Genomic DNA, 24,661 nt, shown 5'->3' on the forward strand with positions numbered 1-24,661 from the left:
TGAAGGGCTGATGACAATAGATTGTTTCAGGTTTTTTTCATCTGAAAATTTTTTATTTCATCTATTTTTGAGAGTTATTTTCATTGTGTTTATAATTCTAGGTTTATAATTTTGTTTGAAAATTTTAGTTTTGTTTTCATTCCATACTTTAAATATGCTATTCCATTTGTCTTCTGGCTTGCATTGTTTTGATGACAAATATGGTATATATATATATATATATATATATATATATATATATATATATATAAAATCTTTGTTAACCTGTATATAATGCATCTTTCCTTCTTGGTTGCTTATAAGACTTTCTATTTACAACTCATTTTCACATATCTGATTATGATGTGACTTGGCATGGTTTTCTTTGTGTTTACTCTGTTTGTGGTAAACTGAGCTATTTAAACTGTGTGTTATAGTTTTTTTGTCAATTTTAAAACATTTGAAGACCTTTTTTCCTTCAAGTACATATTGTCTGGCCCCCTTCTGGGATCTAATTACACATATAGATTTTTTTACTGTCCTATGTTATCAAGTTTCTGTTGGCTTTGTTAGCCTTTTTATACCTATTTCTTCCTTCTGTCATTTGCTGATGTAACTTTAACTTCACTGATCTTTTTTGTCTTTATTTTGGAACTGTGTCATCTGCTATTTATCCTGTACTGTGAAATTACCATTTTAGATATCACAATTTAAAGACCTGTAGGTTACATTTGATTCTTGTTATAACTTCTATTTTCATTTCTTTATGTTCATTATTCTGCCACTCGTCTGTCAGTTTGTCATACTGTGGTGGCTTTTGTGTTGCTGTGATGCTGGAAGTTCTGCCACCTGTATTTCAAATGCCAGCAGAGTCACCTACGGTGGGACGTTTTCTGCAGAGCTTCCAGACTAAGACAGATTAGGAAGAAGAACCTGGCAACTACTTAAAAAAAATTGGCCCCTGAAAGTGTTATGAATAGCATCAGAACATTGTCTGATATAGTACCAGAAGATGAGCACTTCAGGTTAGAAGGTACTCAAAATACGACTGGGAAAGAGACGCCTCCTCAAAGTAGAGTCAACCTTAATGACATGGAGGGATGTGGTACAACCCTAAAAGAGGAAAAAGCTGCAAACATCCATTAATAATCAGAACATGGACTGTGTGAAGTATGAATCTAAGAAAATTGGAACTTGTCAAAACTGAAATGGAATGCTTGAAGATCGATATCCTAGGCATTAGTGAGCTGAAGTGGACTGGTATTGGTCATTTTGAATTGGGCAAGCACATGGACTGCTATGCTGGGAATGACAAATTGAAGAGGAACAGCATCACATTCACTATTAAAAAGAACATTTCAGGATCTGTGCTGAAGTACAATGCCATCAGCAATAGGATAATATCCATATGCCTACAAAGAAGATCAGTTAATAAAACTATTATTCAAATTTATGCACCAACCTACCACTAATGACAAAGATGAAGAAATTGAAGGTTTTTACCAACTTCTGCAATCTGAAATTGATCAAACATACAATCAAGATGCATTGATAATTATGGATGATTAGAATGTGAAAAAGAAGGAAACAAAGAAAAGGATCGATAGTTGGAAAATATGAACTTGATGATAGAAACAACTGTGGCGATTGTATAATGAAATTTTGCAAGACCAATGATTTATTCATTGCAAATACATTTTTTTCCAACAACATAATGCTGACTGTACACATGGACCCTGCCAGATGAAATAAAACACAGGAATCAAATCAAAGAAATCTGTGGAAAGAGACAATGGAGAAGCTCAGTATCATCAGTCAGAACGAGGCCAGGGTCCAACTGAAGAACAATCAATTGCTAAGATGCAAGTTCAAGTTGAAGCTGAGGAAAATTAAAACAAGTCCACAAGAGCCAAAGTACAACCTTCAGTATCAAACCAAACCAAACCCATTGCTGTCAAGTAGATTCTGACTCATAGTGACCCTATACATGCCACCTGAATTTAGAGACCATCTCAAGAATTTGATACATTGCACACTAATGACCAAAGGCAATACAAGTTCTGGAATGACATCAAGAACATTATACACGAAGAAAACAATAGGCTATTAAATTACTAAAAAGAAAGGAAAGACAAAAGTGGTTGTCAGTAGAGACTCTGCAACTTTCTTTTGAACATAAAGTAGCTAAAGTGAATGGAAGACAGCTACCTGGCCAACTGATTGAGTAAATCCATATTTATGCCCATTCCAAAAAGAAGTGATCCAATAGAATGCAGAAATTGTTGAGCAGTATCATTCACATCACATGCAAGTAAAATTTTGCTGAAGATAACGCAAAAATGGTTGTTGCAGTATCTCAACAGGGAGCTGCCATAAATTCAGAAAAGGACATGGACCTAGAGATATCATTGCTGATGTCAGATAGATCTTGGCTGGAAGCAGAGAATAACAGAAAGCTGTTTGCCTGTTTTTTATTGACTGTGTAAGGCATTTGACTGTGTGATTCATAACAAATTATAAATAACATTGCAAAGAATGGGAATTCCAGAACACAATTAAGTGCTCACAGGGAAGCTGTACATAGACCTGGGGGCAGACATTTGAACAGAATGAGGGAATGCTGTGTGGTTTAAAATCAGGAAAGGTGTGCATTAGGGTTGTATCTTTTCACCATGCTTATTCAATCTGTATACTAAGCAAATACTCATAAAAGTTGGACTATGTGAAGAAGAACCAGGATTTGAGGAATATGCATTAACAACCTGCAATACACAGATGCTAAAAGCAAAGAGGACTTGAAGCACTGTTGAAGATCAAAGACTACAGACTAAAGAAGACAAAAATCCTCACAACTAGGCAAATAAGCAACATCCTGATAAATGGAGAAATACTGAAGTTGTCAAGGATTTCACTTGGATCAACGATCAAAACCCATGGAAACAGCAATCAAGAAATCAAAGGACATATTGCACTGGGAAAATCTGCTTCAAAAGACCTTTTTAAAGTGTTAAAATGCAAAGATGTCCCTGTGAAGACTAAGGTGTGCTGGCCCAAGCCATGGTATTTTCAAACTCCTTGTCTTCAGTCATCTCATATGCGATTAAAAAGGAAGAACGAAGAAGAATCAGAGTATTTGAATTATGGCGTTGATCAACAATATTGAATACACAATGAATTGCCAGAAGAACAAACAAATCTGCCTTGGAAGAAGCACAACCAGAATGCTCTTTAAATATAAGAAAGGCAAGGCTTTGTCTTACATACTTTGCATATGTTATCAGGAGGGTACAGACCTGTAGAAGGTCAGAGAAAAAGAGGAAGACCTTTAATGAGATGGACTGACACAGTGCCTGCAACTATGGTCTCAAGCACTGCAAGAATTGTGAGAATGGAGAAAGACCATGCAGTGTTTTGTTTTGTTGTGCATAGAGTCGCTATGAGTCAGAACCTACTTGAAGGCACCTAACAACAATGTTCATTGTTTCCTTTAAATCCTTAAAAAAAAAAATTATAATAGCTGTGTTAAAGTCGTGTGTAATTCCACCATTTTCGCCATTTTATTTCTTTCTTTTTATATTGCTTGTATTTTTTCCCAGTGAAAGGTTGCATTTCCTTGTGTCTTTTCATGTTTAATAATTGTTTATATTGAATATTGTACTTTGTGAATGTTATATTGTTAAGTGGCTGGATTTTGCCATCTTCCTTTAAGGATTGCTGAATTTGTTTTGGCAGGCAATAATTACTTGCACATAAGGCTTGTTTTCAAGCTTTGTTGGGGTATATCTACAGTAGCCTTTTCTTTTGGGCTAGTTTTACCCTACTACAAGGTATGGCCTTCCATGTTCTTTGTTGCGTGTTCCATGTTTCCAACAAGCTTTTTTTCCATTGAACATATAGAACTTGAATGTTTTCTAGTCTCGTCTAGGCTCAAGGAATTGTTTAGCTATGTACCACTAGATTTTTTTTCTTTGCCTTTCTTTGGGAGTCTCAAGCTAGGCATGGATAGATTATTATTCAGGCAAAGACTCAAGGTCGCTGTCTTAGTTATCTAGTTCTGCTATAACAGAAATACTACCAGTGGATGGCTTTAACAAAGAGAAGTTTATTTTCTCACAGTAAAGTAGGTTAAAAGTCCAAATTCAGGGTATCAGCTCTAGGGTAAGTCTTACCCTCTCTGTCAGCTGTCTCATCAATCTTCCCCTGGACTAGGAGCTTCTCTGCACAGGAACCCCAGGTCTAAAGGATGCACTCTGCTCCTGGCACTGCTTTCTTGGTGGTATGAGGTCCCCCGTCTCTGCTCGCGTCTCTCTTTTATATCTCAAGAGGTTGCCTCAAGACAAAATCCAATCTTGTAGGTTGAGTCCTGTCTCACACAACTGCTGCCTATCCTCCCTCATTAACATCATAGAGGCAGGATTTACAACATATAGGAAAATCACACAATATCGGGAATCATGGACCAGCCCAATTGATACCCACATTTTTTTGGAGGGACATAATTCAATCCACGACAGTCATCCCTACCAAATGTCTAGAGATCTTTTTGTGTATAGCTCCTTCCTTGCTAGTCCTATGCCTCACAAATTAGAGCCACCTTGACTTTCTAAATTCCAAGATCTGTTACCTCAACTAGGAAACCCTGGTGGTACAGTGGTTAAGTCCTACGGCTGCTAATGAAAGGGTCAGCAGTTTGAATCTGCCAGGCGCTCCTTGGAAACTCTATGGGGCAGTTCTACTCTGTCCTATAGGGTCGCTATGAATAGGAATCAACTCGATGACACTGGGTTTGGTTTGTTTTTTTGGTTACCTCAACTCAGCCAGACCACTGTTCCCTGCTTTGTTTCCCTCTTTCTTTGTCATTGTCCAGAAAGTGTCCTCAGAGAGGAGTTGTGAAGGATTATACGGCTTGTATTTGTTTCTGTTCTGTTATGGATTGAATTGTGTCTCCCCAAAATGTGTGTCAATTTGGCTAGGCCATGTTTCCCAGTATTGTGTGATTGTCCACCATTTTGTTATCTGATGTGATTTTCCTTCTTGTTTTAAATCCTACCTCTATAATGCTAATAAGGTTGGATTAGCAGCAGTTATCTTAATGCAACAGGACTCAATCTACAAGATTAGGCTGTGTTTTAAGTCAATCTCTTTTGAGATATAAAAGAGAGACGTGAACAGAGAGACTTGGAGACCTCATACCACCAAGAAAGCAGCATCAGGAGCAGAGTGCGTCCTTTGGACTTGGGGTTCCTGTGTGGAGAAGCGCCTAGACCAAGGAAAGATTGATGATAAGGACCTTCCTCCAGAGCTGACAGAGAGAGAAAGCCTTCCCCTGGAGCCAACACCCTGAATTTGGACTTCTAGCCCAATAGACTGTGAAAGAATAAGTTTCTCTTTATTAAAGCCACTGACTTGTGGTATTTCTGTTATAGTAGCACTAGATAACTAAGACATTTTCTCTCCTGCATCACGGTCCTGCATAGCCTGTTCAATATATAAAAAGTAATTTAATTATCATCAAAGACCATACTATGAATGACAGTGTATTGTTTGTTTGCAATATCTGTTATAACAAATAGCCAAAACTTAGTGGCTTATGACAACACAAAATCATTACTTACAGTTCTATAGGTTAGAAGTCCAACACTGATCACACTGGCTTGAGTCAAGTTGCCACCAGGTCTGTAGTTTTTGATGGAGCATCTAGGAGATAATCTGTTTTTCTTGTCTTATCCAGCTTCTAGAGATTAACCGTTATTCCTTGGCCCATGGCCCCTTACCTATATCTTTAAAACCAGCTATATTAAACTCCTTGATTATTCTTCCCATTCCCCATCCTAAGAACCATTGCCATGTTTTAGCCCATTGTTATAGACACTATGTCAATCAATTTGCCGACACTTAACTTTACCAAGCCTTCTTCCAATACGTCTTCTAAATCAGATTTGTTTGTTCTTCTGGCAGTCCATGTTATATTCAATATTCTTTGCCAAAACCGTACATCAAAGGCATCAATTCTTCCTTGGTCTTACTTACTGATTGTCCATCTTTCACATTCATATGAGGCAATTGAAAACACCATGATTTGGGCCAGGCACACCTTAGTTCTCAAAGTCACATCTTTGCTTTTTACACTTAAAAGTCTTTTGCAGTACATTTGTCCAATGCAATATGTCCTTTGATTTCTTGACTGCTGCTTCCATGTGCATTGATTGTGGATCCAAGTAAAATAAAATGTTTGAAAAATTCAATATTTTCTGTTTATCATGATGTTGCATACTGACCCAAGTGTGAGGATTTTTGTTTTCATCATGTTGCGGTATAATCCATAATGAAGGCTGTAATCTTTGATCATCATCAGTAAGTGCTTCAAGCCCTCTTCACTTTCAACAAGGAAGGTTGTGTCATCTGCATATTGCAGGTCTTTAATGAGTCTTCGCTGTTCTTCTTCATATAGTGAAGCTTCTTGGATTATTTGCTCAGCCTACAGATTGAATAAGTATTGCAAAAGCATACAACCCTGACTCATACCTTTTCTGATTTTAAGACACACAGTAAGTATCTCCCTGTTTGATTCAAAAGCATTGTACTAAAAATAATTGGTTGAGGTTCAATCATTTCAGGAGGTAGCATATGATCAAGAACTGATGGTACTGAAGGAAGAATTCTAAATTGTACTGAAGGCTTTGGCAAAATATAAGGCTTCAGGAACTGATGGAAGATTGATTGAGATGTTTCAACACACAAATGCAACACTGAAAACACTCACTATCTACACCAAGTAATTTGGAAAAAGGCTACCTGAACAACCAACCAGAAAAGATCCATACATGTCCTCATTCCAAAGAAAGGTAATATAATGGAATGTGGAAATTATCTAATAATATCATTAATATCACATACTAATAAAATTTTGCTGAAGATAATTTAAAAAAGGTTGCAGCTGTACATCTACAGGCAACTGCCAGAAATTAAAGTCTGATTAAGAAGAGGACATGGAAGGAAGGATATCATTGATGTCAGATGGATCTTGGCTGAAAGAAGAGCATACCTGAAAGATGTTTACCATTGTTTTATTGACTACACAAAGACACTTGATTTTGTGGGTAACATTGTGAAGAATGGGAATTCTAGAACTCTTAATTGTGCTTATGTCGAACCTGTGCATTGACCAAGAGGCAGTCATTTGAACAGAACACTTTGCATAAAGCTATAGAAAATATAAACTGAGCTAAAGTGAAAGATAGAAGACTAGTAGTTGCTTGGAGATGTTGAAGGTACAGGTATTGCAATTTAAATTCACCTGAAATGTTTTTGAGTATGGGTCTTTGTACAACTTTAATGGTTGTTCTAGGTCTTGCATTATATATACACAACTTACGTAATTTATTGATATTATTTGCCAGACCAGTCAGTCCCTAGCATGGCAACCCAGAACAAAACATTGCCTGGTCATGTGTCATCTTCCTGATACACTGCTATGTTAGAGTCCATTGTTGAGGCCATTGTGCCAATCCATTTCATTAAGGATTCACTACACCCTTTGGCATTGAGTTGATTCCAACTCTTAACAACCTGATAGGACAGATTAGAACTGCCCCATCATGGTTTCTAAGGAGCAGCTGGTGGGTTTGAACTGATCTTTTGGCTAGCAGCTGAGCCCTTAACCATTGTGCAAACAGGATTCTCAACTTCATGGGCCCTCTCCATTACCAAACATGATATATTTCTCTAGCGACTAGTCCTTAGTGATGATATGTCCAAAATAAGGAAGTTGAAATCTCAAAAATATTCTGTGATCCATAGGGTTTTCATTAGCTAATTTTTGGAAGTAGATCATCAGGCCTTTCTTTCTAGTCTGTCTTAATCTGGAAGCTCCAATGAAATCTGACCACCAAGGGTTACCACACTATATTTGAAATATTGTTAGCATAGCTTTCAGCGTTAGAGCAACATACAAGCCACCACAGTATGACAAACTGACAGATGGGAGGTGGATATATTATATAATGTATATAATATTGATATTGTGTTATATTATGTAAGATGTAAGAAATGAGTTACTTTGAAATAAATGTGACAAAAAAATTAAGACCTGTACCATGGAGTTCCTGTGGGCACAAATGATTAAGCACTTGACTACTAACTGAGACTGGTAGTTCAAACTCACTCAGAGGTGACTGAGAAGACAGGCCTGGCAGTCTTGCTCCAAGAAGTCACATCTTTGAAAACCCTATGGAGTAGCTCTATTCTGCATACAGGGGGTGGCCATGAGTCAGAATCAACTCTACAGCGACTAGCAACAATAACAATACAAAGTACAAAACTACAAAATATTTTGATAGAAATTTAAGATCTAAGTAATTGCAGAGAGAGACTGTGCTTATGAATTTGAAGACTTAATACTGTTAAGACATTAATTTTCCTCAGATTGTTCTATAGATTCAGTGAATCCCAATAAAAATCACTGTAGATTTTCTTATAGCAATAGGAAAGATTTTGCCCTATGTTTCTTTCATTAATACTTCGTTTGTAATATTCCACTCTTTGCTTATCTTAGTCTTTTGTATAGACAACAACACCCAGAGTGATTAGAACAACATATTTAAGGTGGCAGAGATTCTCAGGATAGATTCTTAATGGAGTAAAATCTCCACCCTCCATTCCTTTCCACTGAATAGACATTATGTGTTGTAAACATAAACTTTTACGTTAAGTCGCTGTCACGTTTTCTGTTTCACTAGATGATTTTACCCTAATTGATACTAAGCCACATCCTGCTAAATCTTTATGGACCTCCAAGACAAGGTAATCTTCTAAAACTCCCTCAATATAAAATATTAAGGCATTTTATTGATTTTATTTATTTAGTAGAATTGGAATCTCATCCGTAGAATTTTATTATTTTCTATTGTTTTATTTCTGCTCACACTTTATTCACACTTTGGTCTAAGAATTCATAATATAGCAGTCATTTTCCATTTTAACCTTTAGACATGTTGAAACAACTTTGACTTTGTGGTTACTTTCTTTCAGCAATAGGACTCAACTGTTTACTCTCTTGTACTAGGTATATACAGATATCTGATGAATGATTCACCAAGGGGAAGTTCAGGTCTGTGGAGAAATCAGCCTAATCTTGAAACCAGCAGGTGTCACTTCTCAGCATAGTCCACCTTCCCATTTAGTTCTTTCTTCTCATTTCATCAAAATAGAAACAATCACAACATGATTTGTTTCATCTCAAAGAGCATCTTGAATAGTTGCACACATTTAAGATCCTTTGTTAAAAGAATCTTTATGTTCTGAACTAGTATGTTCTTTTTTGCTACTTTAAAGAGTTTATTTCACTACTTATTTTTCCTCAGGTGTACTATCTGGGGGATTTCTAGAAGAAACCTTTGACCTTAAGCAAAGACTGTTGATGTGAACTTCTATCACCTAGGATTCTATTATATCCATAATGTTCTCACATACTCAGTTATTGAACTTTAATATGAACATTTCCCCAGTGTGAGGTATGATTAGGTTTGATGTGATTAGATTGATTTCACAAAATCTAAATAAAGGCTAGAAGAATGAGAGCCCACAAGCAACTCATTGAGAGAATATTCACAGAACACATGCCCTCCTTGCAACAGTGTAACTGAGAAAACATCCTATTCTTCCAGTTAACGGAAGGGTTAGGGACAGAGCTGTGGAAAGCACTCTTAAAACAAAAGCCAATTGCTGTTGAGTTGATTCCAACTTATAGCAAAAGCTCTCTTAAATGGATGTTAAAAAATTTGAAATTATTAACCATGGTCCTTATGGTAATTAGTTATCTTATTTAAAATCTAGTCTTCTTAGCTGCAGAAAGTTTGATTAAATATTATCTAAGATTCCTTGCAATTTTTAAGAAATATATATTATATTATTATATAATGTAATACTTATTATATTTGTCATATTATATTGTATTTATTATATTATATTGCATTGTTATACAAAAAATAATTATTTTTGCATTGCATTATATTATATTATATCATATCATATATCATATCATATCATATATCATATCATATCATATTATAATCTTCCCCATATTCATCCTAGTTAATATTTCAGAATGTAGAAGCAAGAAAGAGAGAGATAGAAAGCAAGAAAGAGAGGGAGAGAGACAGAATGAATGAGGGTAATTAAGAAAATGATTAGAAAAAAACATAGTCCAGTAGAAGAGTGCCTGATCTAGGGATTTAAACGTAAATCCTCCAACAAGCCCTTATATTTAAACTAAAAAATAATGAGTTTTAGTTCTAGAAACATAAAGTAAATCTTGTGGCCTTAATTCCAATGCACAATATAAAAGGAGTAATATCCTACCTATATTTTTCTTTCCACAAATCCCTCTCAAGAACAAGTAAGAACAATTCTGGTTATTCCAGGAATATGAAAATCACAGTTTTTAAAAATATTTAATTTCTAAAGTTTACTGCCATTAATGATTTGGAAAACCAAAGTACAGTGATCAAAGAATAAAATGTCAAATATTTTTAGAGACTGTTCAAAATAAGAAAATTATTTTTTTTTAACTATTTGAATATACCTTGGAGAAAATATTTTAAAAAATATAAAAGTAAGTTAATCAAAACCTTGAAGCAAAGAGTAGGGCTCAGAGACTATTTCTTCTATAAAATTTGCCATGAATGTTTAGAACTGAGTCTAACTTAATTCCTGACCCCATACACACATTTTCCCCAACAACATTTGTTTAAGAAGCTCTATTATTTACAGGTTTTTTAAAAAAATTTTTCTTTAATCAGATGTTCTGTTAGTACATGTTTTTACATGTGGTAGTATCCATTTCTTGATTTTGCAATATTTGTTAATTTTTATATTGACTTTTACGCTCACTTTATTTCTTGATTCTTGCTTAATTTATTATCTTTATAATTTTAATTGCTGACAGATCAATGTTCCAGAATTCTTTTATTAAAAAAAAAAACTTTCAAAGTGTTTCATAATTCTATTATTAAAGTTTGTAATACCTCTAGAAATATGTTAACGTTCCTTATTTCTGCTCTTCAAAAGTTTCAATGTCATAAGAGAAGACCAAGGACTACTGAGGAGACATGATGACTGAATGCGATGTGATAGCCTGCACTGAATCCTAAAACAGGAAGAAAAACAAAAAATTAATGGAAAACTGCTGAAGTCCAAATAAAGGCTGTATTTAGTTAATAGTATTATTGCACCAGTGTTAGCGTCTTAGTTTTGGCAAAGGTATGGTAGTTTTGTAAGATATAACTTTAGGGGAAGCTGTGTGAAGACAGATGGAAATTCTCTGTATTGTCTTTGAAATATTCCTGTATATATATATATATATATATATAGAAGTTATTTTAAATTAAAAATACTTACAAGAATCAACTTTGTTAAAGCCCTAGAGGAAATTATACTATTTATTTTGTAATTCAAGGAGTCCTTAGGTGTCACAAACAGTTAAGCACTTGACTACTACCCAAAAGGTTGGCTGTTCAAACCCACTCTGACGTGTGTTGGAAGACAGGCCTGGTGATCTGCTCTGAAGGGCCACAGCCTTGAAGACCCCGTGGAGCAGTTCTTCTCTGCACAGATGAGGTCACTGTGAGTCAGAATCCATTGACAGAACTAACAAGTCTGTAATTCAAAGTCTAGAAATAAAACTTAAGACAATAAACAATGTTGAGAAAAAAATATACATGCGTATGTGTGTGTGTGGTAAATATACTAATTTCAGATTTCTTTAAAGCAACAATTAGTGGAAAAAAAAAAAGAAACTGAAATATCGACCAACAAAACTCCTGCCATTGAGTGGATTCCTGTAGGGGCGCCATAGGGTTTTTTAGGCTACAAATCTCTATGGGAGCAGACTGCCATGTCTTTCTCCCATGGAGCCACTGGTGGTTTCAAACCACTGACCTTTTGGTTGGTAGTCCATTGTTTTAAAGCATTGTTTAAATAAAATAGAGCTTTAAGATGGAGTATTGTAAAGAGCTGAAGATGGGCTTTAAAGAATATTTATTGAAAACTGAAAGTGTTCCTGCACTTTCACTTGCTACAGACTGAAAAATCTTCCTATTACAATGTGATTTAGTCAGACAGACATATTAAAAGTAAATACATTGACACGTTGAATGTATTTATTTATGGAATAGTGATTTGTGTTCACCTTTATGCTCTAGGGTTGCTGTCAGTCAGAATTGGCTCTACAGCAACGGGTTATACGCTACTCTATAATTGACTTTTTAAATTTATGTTTTGCCTGTATGTTAATATTATGATCAAGAAAACAATCAGAATCAACTTTTTTTTTTTTTAAGAAAGGCACTTTTTATCGTGGCTTAATTTCTGCAATTTAATGCAAATTCTATCAGTTTACCCACCTGAAATGATGCTAAGTAAAGCTATATTGTGGAGTTATTGTGAGGATTCAATTAGGTAATGAGTATGATATATAAAATGGATGTTGAAGTGGTTGAAGAATGATTCCATTTTTTATATGATGCATACTGTATTGTCTTGAGACATGGGCATGCATTTTTACATGACATTACAAATCACCTGGCACCTGACACCATTTCTATTATTCACAATTTATTCTATTCATGTTAGTTTTTCCCCATTTAGCTTTTCTATTAAATCTTTCTCCTTTTTTTTTTTTGTTCTTCAACTGTTGAAACCCTCCTAATTCATATTAGTCAAAATATTTTTAGTTAACAAAAGTGTTCAAGTCTATCTCAAAATAAGACTTTTGATGAAAGGTTTTTCTCTGAGATTTTCCGACATTCTATAATTTAGGTGCCTCTAGGGTTTAATAACCTTGTCACTCTCAGTGTATGTGCTTTACTACATTTTTAATGTTGAGGTACAAGAATCGTTGTAATGCGTTAAAATTCATATTTCATGTGTCAGTACTCGGTTAACTGCCCTCTAAATCATTAATATCACCTGGCTTTTTTGAAAGACACAAGAGCTAATTATTTATGCAGTAGCTCAATTTTCAGAGATTGACAATTTAAGGACATTTTTCAGTTGAGATCTTAGGCTAAACCTAAAGAATGTTGTTGTTGTTGTTAGGTGCCATTGAGTCAGTTCTGACTCATAGAGATCCCACTCACAACAGAAGCCTAAAGAATACCTACTGCAAGTGCAAAAAGAAGTTAGGAAAGAACAGTGTCATTAACATTCTTCTTACATATAGAGGTAATTGTGAATTTCTTTAAGCTTTGGATTTGTATTATCATTTTCTTATATTTTTTCCAATTCTTTTTTGAAAAATTTAATGGTTGATTCTATTATAAAATGCACGGACAGTGGTGATTCAAAACAACATTCTTATGTACTGATAAATTTTTGTTTGCAAAACTCCAGTTTAAAAAATAGCCATAGGTTTGATTAGCCAGAGTAGAATGAAACATCAGGAATGCATTGCTCCATTCCCTTGTCAGTTTAACTTCCTGAATTTAATCCTTCTTCCTAAGAGGGGGAGTCAACATATCGGTTAACATACGGAGATCAGGAGTCAGCCTGTGGATAGCAAGCAAGCATAAAGTGTTGAAGTATAGGAAGAATTCAAAGAAAAAAGGAAACCAGATTGCTAGTAGCTAGTTTTTTAGTGTTGTGTAGCTAGTGTTATGTATGGTGAAACACCAGAAACTACACTAGAGACCACACGATAGGGGGTGGGTGGTGTTAAATGTCTGATAATACTGCAGAATGGAAACATTCCAGGCCTTTGCTAGATATCAACAAATAATCCATAGGGTCCAGGATATTTTCCAACTAAAACAAAGGTAGATTCAATCAACCTTTTGGTGAACCAAGACATAAGACATAAATACAGAATGATGTAATAGTTAAGAATTTTGCCATTTGAAGATTAGATTGTGAGGAAGTATATTTAAAATGACTGCATAGTGGTTATAGTCGACTCAAATTCCAACTTTCATTGAATTTCAAAACCTATTATAAGCATTGCTTGTGTGTGCTACTGGAATTTTTCTCTTATACCACTTGAAGGCCTTTTCCAAGGTACAGATCCCCATACATATGAAGAGAGTTACCTAGAGATATACTAGGTATCTTCTCAAGTAAGGCACTTGACGATTTGTACCTTGGAAACAATAAGAAATAAAAATCCAGGCAATTGCTTCACTGCATGTCCACATTATCCAGGATCTTTCAAGAGTTATTTGAGAAAATCTAGAAACATTGCAAACAGTCAGTAGAATGAAATCTCAAGATTTTCTCATGGAAAGTGTTGACTAGATTTACTATATTTTGTTTCTTAATGAAAATGAAAGGAGCATAAAAATATACTGTCTTAGGGTTCTCTAGAGATACAGAACCAGTGATTATATTATTTATATACATATATAGAGAGAGACAGAGATTGTTTTCCTCAAAGGAATTGACTTACTGAAAGGACTTTAAGCAATTGCTTTACTTAATTGATCGTCGGGGCTGGATATCCAAGATCTGTAACTCAGGCAACAGGCTGATAGGATGTGAATCCCCAAATCTGTAGGTCAGGCGGGGAGAAAAGTAAAGAATATGAGTGACATGGCAAGATGTTTTTAATAGTCTGGAAGCAGAACACACCCTAGGGGAACTCCATTTTTGTTATTAAGGCCTTCAACTGACTGCATGAGGCTTGCCCACATTAAGGAAATTTATCTGCTTTACTTGAGCCCAAATGATTTAATCACACGTAATTACCTTATGGAAACCCTGGTGGCATAATGGTTAAGTGCGACGACTGCTAACCAAAGGGTCAGCAGTCTGAATCCACCAGGCGCTCACTGGAAACTCTATGGGGCAGTTCTACTCTGTCCTATAGGGTCGCTATGAGTCGGAATCGACTCGACGGCACTGGGTTTTTGGTTTGAATCACTTTATTATTATAGCTTGATGGCAATAGGCATATATATATTAAATTAATGGGCATAAAAAAAAAAAAAAAGAAACCCAGCGCCGTCGAGTCGATTCCGACTCATAGCGACCCTATAGGACAGAATAGAACTGCCCCATAGAGTTTCCAAGGAGCGCCTGGTAGATTCAGACTGCTGACCTGTTGGTTCGCAGTCGCAGCACTTAACCACTACGCCACCAGGGTTTCCTTACATATATAAAACCAAACCCATTGCCATCGAGTTGATTCTGACTCTTAGCAACCCTATAGGACAGAGTAGAACTGCTCCATGGGGTTCCAAAGAGCGGCTGGTGAATTTGAACTGCCGACCTTTTTGTTAGCAGCAGTAGATTGCCATAGCTCTCAACCACTGCACCACCAGGGCTCCTTATATGTGTATGTGTGCATATATATAATATATATAATACATATATATATATATACTTAGTTAATGGCTGTTTAATCGAGACTATTCAGTGACTTGAGAAGGTAGATAAATCTTAAGTTTTGTTTTTGTCATTTAAGAGAGCTTGGAATCAAGGTGGAAATATGAATACATTGGTAGTTTAGTTACCTCTTGTACTATATATTTCATGCTTAATTCTACATGAGGCACCGAATTTTTTTTTTTCCAGTTTTCTGGTTATCCTAAAAGAATTTCAGTTGATCATCATTCAATTGCTTTTTGTTCATTTGTTTATTTTCATTTTCCGATTAAAAATGTTGCTTTACTCTCTCTGTAGACCCAGAATGTAGCAGAAATTCTTGGACTGCTGTTTGAGCGGTATGGAATCAGAAATTCTATTTACCTAAAAAAAATATAGCATGGAAAAATCTCAGAGACCATACTTTTGTTTAAGTCTTACTTTGTTGTGTGCCATCTAGTTGCTTATGACTCATAGCAACCCTATATGAGAGAGTAGAACTGCCCATAGAGTTTCCTAGGCTATAAATCTTTATGGCAGCAGATTGCCAGGTCTTTTATCCTGTGGGGCACCTGGAGGTTCAAATGGTAGACCTTTGATTAGCAGCTGAGTGCTTAACCTTTGTGCCACCAGGGCTCCTTTAAGTCTGACTAGTTGTGAGAAATTCTTAAATTAGATTTAATGTGAAATCTGTATCTTCTTTAGAACTCAAAGCCATTTGGAAAGGCCTCTGGGAAAACCACCTTGACCTGAACTCTAAACTCTTTGACAGTAGAGACTTTGCTTTATTTAATATTATATCTTCAGCATCTAGCATGTCTGACACATGAGAAATGGATGACTGGATGGATGGAAGTAGAGAGCGATAGACCCTTATTCACAGCTCCCACTGAAGTCCAGATGATAGCTTTGGAAAGGCGTACATTTATTGAGGTTTTCTAAGCTCCTCTATTGTGTTCCAATGGACTGAAATAATCCAGACCTTATAAAAGTAGACTTGGATAGCCATTATTTTTACCAGTTTTTGACATCAAGACTATCAAATTTTAAAATAAGCTATGGTTTTTCAAGTTGACTTGCTAAAGAATAAAATATCAAGCAAAAGAAGGAGATCGAATTCTGAATTTTTTTTTAAATAAGTCCCTTGAAATTTTGTCCCTTATATTTCTTGTAACCTTTCAAGTTTATAAGTAAAGGCTTTAATATAATGATAATTAAAACAGAAGAAAACTTTTTCATAAGATCTGAGCTCTCTTAGTTTTTATTTGGGAGGGAGGTTGATTCGTAATCAGTATTAGAGAAACATGTCGTGGAAAAGATGGGAGTAGAGACACCAACTTGTGCCTATATGATACAAGTGCATCTGACTTGAACTGCCTGCCCATAAAATCTCATGATGTGATTTTTCAAATAAATTTATTTACTTAAATCTTTATGATTTTACTTCTTAAGGTAAAAGCATACCCTAACTGAAAATTATTTACCTGTCTCACCGAATAGAATGTAAATTTATACAGGCTAAAAACCGATAACAACCAAATAGTAAAAAAAAAAAAGAACAAAAACAAAACAACTATCTATATTTGTGCCATACTGCCTAAATTACTGCCTTAAATTACACCCATTACTACTTTTTTGGCAGTGATTAATTTATTTGAATCCATTGGCTGAAAACTAGAAAATCATGTTATAATTAATACAATATTGGGTTTTACAGACACACAGATATTGTTTAGTATAAAACCTTGTCTTAGTTTGGGTTCTCTAGAGAAGCAAAATGAGTACAGCATATAAAAATATATATAGAGAGATTTATTTCAAGAAAATGGCTCATATGATTGTAGAGACTAGAACATCCCAAGTCTATGGGTCAGTCTAGAGGCTTCTTGTGATTCATGTAGCTGCAGGGGCTGGCAAACCCAAAATTGGCAGGTCAAACAGCAGGGCTGTTGCTCACAGGTTGCAAAGATTGATGAATCCCAAGATAAGCAGGAAAGAACACAGATGAGCTGCTAGCTCAAGTTCTAAGAACTGGAGCTCAGACGAACAGGAGCCAGCTACAGGATCTAGAGTAAGCAAAAGCCAATGAGCCTTGCCAGAGTGGCCACTTATATTCAATGCAGACCACACCCCCAAGGACATTCCCTTTCAATTGATTGGCTACTTACAGCAGATTCCATCATAGGGGTGATCACATGATATCAAATCTCAACATGGACGCTATCCCAACATCATACCACTGCCAAACCACTGAGGATCATGGCCCAGACAAGTTGACACACAATCTTAACCATCACAGAACCTTACTTATATAAATAGGTTAGATTAATTCATTCAACAAATATTTATGGATCATCTACTATGTGCCAGATGCTCTCTTAGGCAATGTGGAGTCAACAGTGAACAAGATGATGATTACTGCTCTCATATGATTTATCCTAAGTCACAAAGGGAGTTAGTTGGACACTGTGAAGCTCATTACATTCTTTTCAGCTTCTTTGGATTTGCCTTTTGAATTTCCCTCATGCCCGTCAAATACACCACTGGTAACTTAGTTCAAACCTTCATTCTAGCTATTATCAAAATTATTATAAAATACTGTAATAACAGTTATGTTTACTTGCTCAAGTCAACACCTACTGCTTTTCAGAATAATCTCTCAAGATCATAAACCTAATCATGTCAAAAATATTTGCTTATCTCTGCCTGAGAAGGAAGCCTACATTTCTCACCATGAAAATCAGGACCTGTCATGATTTAATATCAAAATGCTACTACAACCAATTTACTTTGACTATTTCCCTTTAACTACCATTCTAACCCAGATAATTCTTACTCTGCATGTGCACTTTGAATCTTTCTGCCTCCCTTCTTTTTTTAATTTTGCTTTTGCTGCATTTAGCAAGGTGGTACATGTCTATACCAGTGGAGAGGAGTCTAATAAGACAAGGAGGTGGCCAGCTGAGAGTCCAGGAGTCCCCGCTGATGTTGACAAAGTCTAAGTGGTGTCATTCTCACACACATCTGTTGTAGGATTCCTTCCAAGGGCCTGATTAGGTGAAGGGAAAGTCTTATGAGCTTCAGTTGTCAAAAATGTAATGTTTTCAATTAAACACCACAATTTCCAAACATGAGGTTCTCTTATAAACATGACAAAACCATAATGACACAGTTCTTTCTACCAGATTTCCTAGTCTAAACAATTAAGCAGAAAACAGGCGGTATTTGGGTACACATGAAAGCACCTCTGCTATGTTATTACTTATTTCAAATCCTTAATGAGGTAGGCAGAGAAATATTCTAAAAGTTTGCCTGGACAATAATCACCAGAAATATACCTAATCCTGGCAGTTATCTTTATGTGAGAATATATCAAATTTTCTCAAAAAAGGTGCTTTTTCCCTGCTTTAAGTCCACAGAAGCTTATCAATTTAAAGTTCTATATTATTTATCTTCAGATATTGCTTATTGAGCTGGGTCATTAAGACTTTCCCCAATAATCTAAGGCTAGTTCATGTATTTTTCACATGCAATAATTAATTTTCTCTCATTTATCGACCTTCTGTCATTAATGTGGGTGTTTACTCCTTTTCACATTCTTATCCAACTATTTTAAAAAAAATATCTGTTGCTAATTAACGGAACAGATTTTCATTGTTTCTGAGTTTTGCCCTTTGCCTCTCAAATTATCACATTTTTAAAAAAGGTTAAATGCTACATTCTGGAAACATCTTGATCAGATAGAAATATCTATGATATGTAGTCAATCAGATGTATTTTTGGAACTTTAAGGTTGAGAAAGTAACCATGCAAGATTCAAGGAATTCTGAAGTTATATCCCATAGTAACATTAATTCATCTACATTGCTAAAATGTAAAACTATACGCTTATTGAATATTGTCTTAGATTGGGTTCTCTAGAGAAGCAAAACCAGTAAAGTGTATAAATATATTTAGAGAGAGATTTATATCAAGGAAATGGCTCATGAAATTGTAGAGGCTGGAATGTTCCAAGTCCATGGATCAAGATAGAGGCTTCTCCTGATTCACTTAGCTGCAGGGACTGGCAAGCCCAAGATCAGCAGGTCGGAGAGCAGGGCTTTTGCTCACAGGCTGTGAGGACTGATGAATCCCAAGATCAGCAGGTAAGCTGCTAGCTCAAGTATCAAGAACCAGAGGTCAGACAAACAGGAGGCATCCGCAGGATCCAAAGCAGGCAAAAGCCAGAATGTTCACTTATATTAGGATGCAGGCCACATGCTCAGAGAAACTCCCTTTCAACTGATTGGCTAACCACAGCAAATTCCATCATGGGAGTGATCACGTATAAACATTGAGAATCATGGCTCAGCCAAGTTGACACATAATGTTAACCATGACAAGTACCTTAACAGAGAATATTTTTTTTTTATTTTTTATGTACATTTGTACAATTAAAGGCATACTGTGATATTCAATATTGTATACACTTCACAATATCACAATCATTATGCTTTATAGGATAAGTAAAGACAGAAATATTTAGATATATTGTACTCACTGTTATACACCTATACCATTTCCATATATCATATTCTCTGATTTAGAAATACTTTTTCCACTTGCATTCCAATATTGATTTCTCATAACTCATGTAATCATTACACAAATGCTCTCCCACACATAGCATTTATCTTAGAATTAATTTTGGCTAGCTTTATCAGACCATCTGCTCATTGTTATCCCAGTAGTATATCTAGATTTTGCAAGAGCCTTTTTCCCACTAAAATGTCTTCAGACATTCGGAAAATGGTCTAATATTTGGCTAAAATAAGAATAACCTTTCAAAAGGTTTTTAAATATTTTAATTGTCTTTCAAAAACCATATAATAAGACATTTACTGTTACTTTCTTGAGTGTTTTATTAATATAATACAATAATGTTGTCTTATTTGATTGACCTTTTTATTGTACAGAAATTTAAAAATATGCATTGGATGTACATGAATTAATCAATTGTTATATTATTCTTGACTTCATGAAGCAAGGGAAATTTTATCTTGTCAGCAAAGTAAAAAATACTATAACTTTTCACTGTTCTGCCAATTGAATTTTAAACTCTTAAAATTCATCCTCTCATTACAAGTCTTTATAGTATAATATGTGTGTTTTTACCCTCACATCACTATCAGGACTTTCTAAAAGCATTTATCAAGTTTGACTCTTTCTTTTCAAAATTTATTTTTTTTTTCAAAAGCAGTCAGTTTTGTTCATGACTTGATAAAAATTTATTGAAAAATTGTGTCTTTTCATAAACTCACAACTTCACAACATTGATCTGTATTTATATATTTACATGGTTTAATTTGGTCTTAAATATTTAAAGTAGATCATAATATGTGGTAGATCTTGCTCATTTTATCATTTCTATCTCTATTTCCACAACCCAAATATTTATATTCATCTTCATGAAAACTCACATTCTTGCCTATTTATGTATCAGCTGCTAACCACAAAGTCAGCAGTTCGAATCCACCAGCCACTCCTTGGAAACCCTGTGGGGCAATTTACTCTGTCCTATAGGGTCGCTATGAGTCGGAATTGACTTGATGGCAATGGGTTTGGGTTTTTTTGGTATAGGGTCACTATGAGTTGAAACAGACTTGACAGCGACAGGTTTGGGTTTTTTGGTATACCAGTTTTTTACTTCAGCAGTTGCTGATAAACAGGACTATTTTTATTCCTAATTTCCATATATATACCTTTTAAAATTATTAATCCATTTAGTTATTTGTTTGAATTTTTTCTTTCAATATTATCGTTAATAGACGACACTTCTAAAAGCATTATTATGATTATGCCATGCTGGTTTTAAAATGAGTTAATGGAACTTCAGAAGATTATCTCTTAGGGTAGTTAAACTTCAGTACATAGTGTGAATCAAAATGAGCAAATACAAGAGCGATTTCAGAATTTAAAAAACAAATGTATAAACAAGACAAAAAACCAGTTGCCATGGAGTTGATGCCAGCTCACGGTGACCCTGTGTCTATCAGAATAGAAATGTGCTCCCTAGGGTTTTCGATGGCTGATTTTTCATCACTAGGCCTTTCTTCTGAGGACCCTCTAGGTGGCCTTGAACCTCCAATCTTTCAGTTAGCAGCTGACTATTTGCAAAACCCGGGGACTCCGGTCTCAGCATTAGTGTGCTAGTAATATGTTTTCCTATTTTAATTTGTATGGAATTCTATTGTATGGTATAGAGTGAAAATGGTAAAATAATAGACTCCACTTTTTTTGCATTCCCTTATACATAACAAAATACATTTTTGGAAAAAAAATTTTTTGGAAGTTATGGAAAATCATATTCAGGACTGTAGAAGGGTTTAAAATGTGTATTGCAGCAAGAAGAGCACTTAAAATGTAATCTTTATAAAGAATTCTCAGAGTAGAAAATTAAAATATTAATGAAAGAGCCTCTATGATTTCCCTAGAAACCACTTAAAACATATTGGATGTTAACTTAAAATTTGGTGGCATTTTATATGACAGTTAATATGCTCTAGCTGGTAGGATTTTTCACTTCCTCACACCAAATGCTAGAATGCTAATCATTGCATTGCATTCATAGATTCCCTTAAGGACTTGCAGCATTAATATCGTGGTGTGTGTCTCGGGCAGGGGGAGGGGGCAGAGGGATATGAACTAATTGCGGTGGGATAATGTATATGCTCCTACTTTCTTTCACAGAAAATCTAGAGGCACAAAAAAACAATGCCACACCAATGCCATTTGGAATTTCCTCTTATACACTGTCTGCAAGAATACCAATGTTATTCTATAAGAATGGTATGATGTTTCAACATTCTACTTCTGTTACCCACATTTTTTCACCTCTGATTAGGAACCTGTGCTTTCCAACTGTTAACTGAAACCCTGAAACATTCTACAGTATTATAAAAATCACTCAGACCAAAAACCTACTGGGTCCTAAGCATGAAAAAGTTGGTTTTAATTTTGTCACGATTCTACATTTATTGAAAACATAAGTCAAACTCCAGGTTTTATTTTTCTCTCTTTCTCCCATATTATTATGCTTCACTGTAGAATCATAGATTTTTTTAATTGTGAGAAAACATTTTATTTAATTTTTTTATTTCTCTTTTGTTATAGTAACTAACAAATTTACCACAGTAAATATAAACCGTATTTAATAAATCTGCTTAAAAATCAGAAGCAAGGTAAATCATAGAACGTCCACATATTGTTTTCAGGTTAAACATGATATTTTATGAATGGCATCTTTATTTTTGTATTGGAAACATGGCCAAATACATTATAAAAGACAATTTTGGAGATTTAAGCTTTTCTCTCTCAAACAGAAAATGAAATGTTTCATTTTGATATTCTTTCTAGGATTCATATTAATCTAATTTAAAGTTCACTTTAATAACAACAAAATAAATTTGTAACTACTAATGCTGATGCTTAGTAACTTCATATGAATGTTTATACTCCCACTGCAGTCCAGTTGACTCCGGCTGATAGCGACAAACATGTGACAAAATAGTTCACCTCAAGTTCATATAAAATTCACCTTGTCAGGTAGACTGAGTCATCCATAGGCTGATGTTGTTTTACTTTTTCAAAATATTAATGTAGAAAAAAGATGATCACATAGACAACCCTTTCATTATATTAAAAAACAAGATTACAACTGTGCTCTAGAGAAAGTTGATCAAGGAATTAAATTTGTCAACTGACCTTCACTTTAGAAAGCAACTTTCTCATTAACAACAAAAATTAGTGTTAGCATAATTCTGATTAAAATATTAAATATTTATTTTCCTACATATAGAGTCAAATTTGCATGAGGTCAAAATATTTGCCTTATAATATCCTCTAGGCCAAAATTGTGGGCCCAAAATCATGACGTTAAAAAATTCTGAACGCATAATTTATCTCATTCAATACAGTTAATTACTGACAGAACCACACCCCTAATTCAAAATGCAAGGATTTTTCTTATACTAAGCTGTTGAAAAACACCATTAGGGTGCAAGTTTTTTAATTTTTATTTTCAAAACAGGCAGATAATTAAAAAAAAAATTTAATGTACATATGTATTCCTACTATATATTTATCTTACATGTTTTGGTTTGGTTTATATATATAAACATATGTCACACTTATAAAATAATTGCAAGTAAACGCAAAGAATCATTTCTGTCAGTGTAACACCAAAATATATTTGTGTGCATTTCCAATAGAGACAAATTTTTTTCTGCATAACCACTGTTTGGCTATCATTACTGAGACATTAACACTGATAGAGTATTAACCTTTAATACTTAGGCTTCTGTCAGGTTTTTTTTTCTTTTAAATAATTTTTATTGTGCTTTAAGTGAAAGTTCACAAATCAAGTCAGTCTGTCATACATGAGCTTATATACACCTTACTCCACACTCCCACTTACTCTCCCCCTAATGGGTCAGCCTGCTCCCTCCTTCCAGTCTCTCCTTTTGTGATGATTTTGCCAGTTTCCAACCCTCTCTACCCTCCCATCTCCCCTCCAGACAGGAGATGCCAACACAGTCTCAAGTGTCCACCTGATACAAGTAGCTCACTCTTCATCAGCATCTCTCTCCCACCCACTGTCCAGTCCCTTTCATGTCTGATGAGTTGTCTTCGGGAATGGTTCCTGTCCTGGGCCAACAGAAGGTTTGGGGACCATGACCGCCGGGATTCCTCTAGTCTTAGTCAGACCATTAAGTCTGGTCTTATTATGAGAATTTGGGGTCTGCATCCCACTGTTCCCCTGCTCCCTCAGGGGTTCTCTGTTGTGCTGCTTGTCAGGGCAGTCATCGGTTTTGGCCGGGCACCATCTAGTTCTTCTGGTCTCAGGATGATGTAAGTCTCTAGTTCATGTGGCCCTTTCTGTCTCTTGGGCTCACAGTTATTGTGTGACCTTGGTGTTCTTCATTGTCCTTTGATCCAGGTGGGTTGAGACCAATTGATGCATCTTAGATGGCCGCTTGTTAGCATTTAAGACCCCAGATGCCACATTTCAAAGTTGGATGCAGAATGTTTTCATAATAGAATTATTTTGCCAATTGTCTGTCAGGTTTTAACAATTGTTCTTAAAATGTTGTTATATTTCCCTTCATCACACGTCGGCTTTGACAGCCACAGCTGGATGCCTTTCTATGGTGGCTCGTTCCTCACCCTACTCAAGCTCGAACATTTACACTGGGCAGCCCCCCTTCATTCATTCCCCAGTAAACACTGTCAGTAAATTACAACAGCATAAAAACATACACATGAATATTTCAACAAAACAGGTCAGGGC

The sequence above is a fragment of the Elephas maximus genome, chromosome 5, assembly GCF_024166365.1.
Source record: "Elephas maximus indicus isolate mEleMax1 chromosome 5, mEleMax1 primary haplotype, whole genome shotgun sequence".
NCBI lineage: Eukaryota > Metazoa > Chordata > Mammalia > Proboscidea > Elephantidae > Elephas > Elephas maximus.